The sequence below is a fragment of the Populus trichocarpa genome, chromosome 16 (assembly GCF_000002775.5).
Source record: "Populus trichocarpa isolate Nisqually-1 chromosome 16, P.trichocarpa_v4.1, whole genome shotgun sequence".
Classification (NCBI taxonomy): domain Eukaryota; kingdom Viridiplantae; phylum Streptophyta; class Magnoliopsida; order Malpighiales; family Salicaceae; genus Populus; species Populus trichocarpa.
Genome location: NC_037300.2, coordinates 10566566 through 10572194, shown reverse-complemented (window position 1 = coordinate 10572194; position 5629 = coordinate 10566566).

The following is a 5629-nucleotide window of genomic DNA, read 5'->3' as shown; positions in this document are numbered from 1 at the left end:
TTTGTAGCTTAACTAAGGTTATCTAATGGATATCATAAGGAAAGATCACAAATAATAAGAAGTCAAATGCCTCAACTAGGCATTTAATACTCCGATAACCTTTGTGATCATATCTCCAATATCAATAAAAAAAAATTAGTAGGCAACAAATCCTAATATTATTCACAAACCTTTTTTACACACACATATGCATTTTGTATTTGCTTTCCATGGCAAGAAATATTTTTCATTATTATGTTTTAGCGTGTTCATTAATTATAATGAAAATGTTGTTCTTACTTTGTCATTTTATATTTGTTTTTTTATGGCAAGAAATATTTATGATTTTCTCATAATCTAGTAAATCTATTTATAATTGCAAGTTTCTTACTTCTTTATTTGTTTCAACTTAGTAGAGGAGCTAAATAGTTTGGCTCAGTCTTGATTTTGATCAAGTAAAGAAAAACAATAATTTATAAAGGTTGTTTGTTTCATTAAGTATGGACTCTACTGGTGGTTTGAATCAATTAGGGATACAAAAGCTTAATTGCTCCAATTATCAGTATTAATGGTTATGTATATAAGTACATTCAAGATCAGAACTTACGAGAGATGATTGTTGGAAATGATATAAAAGTCTTGAAGGATGTGCCAGAAAATCCAGATGATGAGAAGAAAAGAAAGATAAAGTGTGGCAATATGTTGTTTGATTTTCATGTCTTAATTAAAAAATATTTTATTGAGATTATATACAATCTTGATTCACCAAAAGATGTTGTAGAAACTAAAGACGTTCTTGATAAAGAAGAGTGAGGCCACACTTCAATTGATATTTCTCAATATTTTCTCAAGGTCAAGAATATATATATATATATATATATATATATATTCTAAAACTATATAGTTGGGTCATGCTAAAAAAAATTAATGATGATAACTTATGGCAATATTTCAATTTGAGGTTTGTAAAAAGAATTCTTACTCAATTTTAGTTCAAGAATGAGTAGATTGACCTAAATTAAAGGGTTAAAGAGTATGCTCTCTGATCAAAAAGCTTTTCAAATGAAATTATGAATGATATTATTTTTTAAGGTGCTTTATATTCAAGTGTCAATGAAGCTTTATTTTCAAGATATTAGAAGAGAAAGTTTAACCCAAGTTATAAGAAGAAGCATGAATAGGTAAATTTTAAGAATAATACTCATAGTGTTAGCCAAGAAATCCTTGGATATAAAGGAAGTTTAAGTTATTAATCCCAAGGGTTTGTTGTAATATTTGTGGTTGTGATTTTGATGATAATAAAATATTTGTTATTATTAACTTGTGCTTGAATGTTATGAGTTTCGTAGATATATATTAAACATGTATAAAAATTAGATTAGGTATACATTAGAGATTTTCTTACTCGAGATACAAAAGATAAAATAACAAAACTTAATTGAAAAATGCAAATTCGAGTTTAAAAGTATTAAAGAAAATCCTTGAAGATTAAAAATTGTAGATCTTTTATACAATAAAAAGAACTTGAAATGAGCTAAAAATAGTTGATGACCATAACAATCAAGTTCTTATGTCAAAGAAGCTTAGGTAGTATTAAGCTGTTATGATACATTTATATATGGTTTGACTATTCATTTTAGATATTCAGGTATAGTTCATATCTCTTTGATCCTAATTCTTTTAAATTGATTATAGTTAAATTTGAAGACAAACTCCAACAACTTATTTGTGCAAGCTATCTAAGACCCTTGTTTTTTTATATGTCCATCTATCTCTTTATTTTTTATTTTTTTCAAGGAAACATTCTAGTTTTTTATCTTATAATACAACCTACCATTTCAATAAAAGTGGTGGTTGAGAAAAAGTAAAAAAGTGTTATTCTTATATTAGTCAAATAGTTGCAACTTTTTATACATACATATGAGAAGTGAGATGGTGTGTTTATTAGCTAGTTGACATGTTTCCTATGTGATTTAGATGTTTGACATATGATCAAACTTTTTCCAAATATCTTATAAGTTAAATGATCATTTTTGAAACTTTATTAATATGTTGTTCTATTTATATTGATATACCAATATAATAGTCCATACAAAACTGAGATTATCTCTTTTTTCAGATCATGTTTTCTTTTAATTAAACTTATTACTTTTTATCTTAGACCACCAATCCTATTAAAAAATACAACCTATTTTTTTGTTGTCGATACATCTATTTATGCTTGCTCCTCAAGGCCTGATAGGTTATATCCAATTTTTGAATCATTTGACACATCTGAACCTTTTTTTTTTCTATATCACTTCTTTTGCTTTGACATTTTATTTGCATTCATGCTCTACTGCTTGACTAGTTTTGGTGTTATGAGCTATAAACAAAACCAAATATTATCATGCTAGGTTCATATGATCTCTATTCAATTCCACAATTCTTGAAACATAAGTCCAACCTAAGTAATACGAACCAAATCAAGTCCGAATTTAGCCTTAAAATGTCAATTGACCAATGTTTCAAGATCATACATATATCTCAAACTGTACATCAAAATAAGTTGCAATTTTACAGAGAGATACTAGATACATGAAACTATATTTTGGTAAGGTTTTAGATCAAATGCAATTCAGGAACATATTATTTTAGAGGGTCAAAGTTATTAGACAAATATTATCAAATATGTCAAACTAGACCTTTGTTTACTGTTCGGGACATATATAGAGATATAGGTGGAATGTTTCTGTGATTCAATTTGGTATGGAAGTTAGACATTATAAGACTTCCAACCATATATAGTAGGCTTAATAATTCATCCAGATGAGAGAGAACGATGCGTTTAAAGTTAAGACTGAAAATCTATCAAGAATATGCAAAAATTGGAAATTTTGGCTATATTGAGAAATTTTGGCATGAAAACTTTATTTTATTATTCTATTTTATTTATTTAGTTAATGTTGAATAATTATGTTTAATTTGGGTTTGTTCTAGCTCATTAGATATTGTTTAGGAGTTTATTTCATTATTAAACTTATGTTAGTTGATTACATGTTTAGGCCTATTAGCTTGCAACCTAAAAGAGATCCATTAGGGTTAGTTATAGGAGACTATATTATGTTTTTTACTTGCAAATTACATCAATAAGTTGCAGAATAATTATGAGTTTTTTTTTTGTTTGTTTATGGCAAAACAACATTTATTTGCAGGGACAAAAATCATACACTAACTTATCAAAGATTAACTAGTTTCGTGGCGTCATTAACATACTTAGAATTTTTAAATACAAGGTTATCTCTGGGCCTAAGTTTTTTTTCAATACCTTTGGTTCTTAGATACAATGTTATCTTTGGATCAAGACTCTATCAAACCTGATTTTCAGCTTTCCGGGTTATTATTTATTTTGTTGGGATTGTTTGACCACATGATCAAGAGGTTTTGCATCACCAAGTTAGAGGCTTAACCAGAACACTCTAATGATCAAGTTAATCCTGAATGACATCTAAATATATATTTTAAAGAGTAGTGAACTAGTGTGTGTATTTGTACTACTGTTATCTTTTATATTGGTTCATTTTAAGATAATGTTTATCTTTCTTATTTTCGAAGTCTTATCCACTTTAGCCCTTTATTAAGAGCATTTAGATCCTTTTATATGCCTTGGATTATGACACATACCACTCATTTATATAGCGTGCTAGGAATATAAAGATCTTTTAAGCGTGCATACCTCAAGCTTCTCTCAAGCTTCTCTCAAGAACAATAACTTTTCATTCTACCTAAGGATTGTAAGGTTGCTTATTCTTGTAATACTGATAGTACTCATATCACAAGACCTTGTTTAGTTCTTTAGAAGACTCTTGATCATAACATGATTAAAATCAATATAAATTATAGTTCCTTTTGAAACTTAAATAGGGTCAGAATGAGAGGTCTTCTCCAGGATCATTATAGCAATGAGTTACTAGTTTTATAGTGATCTAGGTGTTGCTTTTTATGTTTGTGACATAATCGCAAGCCATTGAGCATGATCATGAGTAAGAATGTAATTTGGTTTTGATTGTTAATTTAGCTTCTCTTAAAGAAACATGATCATAACTGCAAGCCATCATTATTGCTTATTGGTATTGGCAATGACAATGGTTTATTAAACAAATTTTTTAAGAAAGAAATCGCAGACTTCTTAGCAAACTTGGGTGCTTCTGTAACTTCTTAATTTTTTTTTATCAACACCCTGTAGCTGGTATCACAAGTATTTTTCTTGGTCATTATAAAAAGGTTATGTTAGGTTGTACTTTTTCATTTTCTCTACCAAAAAAAGAGAAAAATAATTACATTTAACGTCCTATAGTTCGGTTCATATTAAGATTGCTCGTTATAGTTTGAAAAATTACCACTTACATCCCAGATCAACATAAATTTTCAAATTTGATAAAATAACTAAATTGCCTTCATATGTAGTATTTAGTCCCTTCCCCTTCCCTTTACTTTCTCTCCTTTTCCTTCTCTCTCTTCATATTTTTTTTTTTAAAAAAAACTCTAAGCATCAACAACCAATTAAACCGAGGACCCGAATCCAATTAAAACTAACAACATATTGTTTCAATCAGAAGATAAAATATGTTATTATTTAGTTTTTTACGTTTCTTCTTTCTTGTCTAAATTTGTTAGATTTTTTTGGGTAACATATAAATATTAAATTTGCTATAGAATTTGCTTGTCAATCTTGTGTCTTATATGAGATTTCTAGATGGTTTTTATTTATCGAGTCTTATAAAAGAATAAATATTGGGGGTTGACCCTTAATTTAAAATTTAGATGGTTTTTTTTTAAATCACGTCCAATAAATCTTTATTTAATTCCAGAAAGGACTAGAACTTGTATGTTAACCTCTTGAAAGGTTTGTGTCTAAAAATATTTTTCTAGAGCCATTGTCTTTATTTGAAATTGTCCATTAGAAACAAGAAGTAACAATGAAGAAGTAAGTAAATCAAGCAATGAACACCTTTCCTTCAAACTTCAAACATGTTAGTAATAAAAATGTCTAACATACTCATCTCCATTTGACATGGAAGTCCTTTAAGGTGTCTTGGATACATTATCTCAGTTCTCAATTTATCCCTTATAACCTAATTTTCATGTTTAGTTTTGAGACTATTTCAAAAAATAAATAAATTATATTGATGAAGTGAATATAAAGCTTGAATGAGTAAAGGGCTTACGTGGCTGATTCAATTTTATAGCATTTAAAATTGGGGTGGATTTTATATTCCACACAAAGTATTTAATAAAATACCAAGTTTTATTTTCTTTTTAATTTTTGGTAAAGTTGCAATATTATTAGTTTGATGAGAAAGTAGTGATATTAACATTGATGTCATTATGCATTTTTTACACTTCAAGTGTTGTTTAGTTATGAGATAAAAAATAATAACAATCATATAAATAATTAGATATTTTTTGTAGATTTTTTGATAAAAATATTAAATGTTAACGTGTTTACGAAACAAATAATTAAAATGATAATTTTTTAAATTATAGCGGGTAATCATAATATAGACTAAATTACTAGATGTTTTAAGATAATTTTCTAAAAAACTAATAATAATAAATTGTTTTTTATTTATTATTTTGTTAATCTAAATTTTGTGGGTCTTGATTTTTA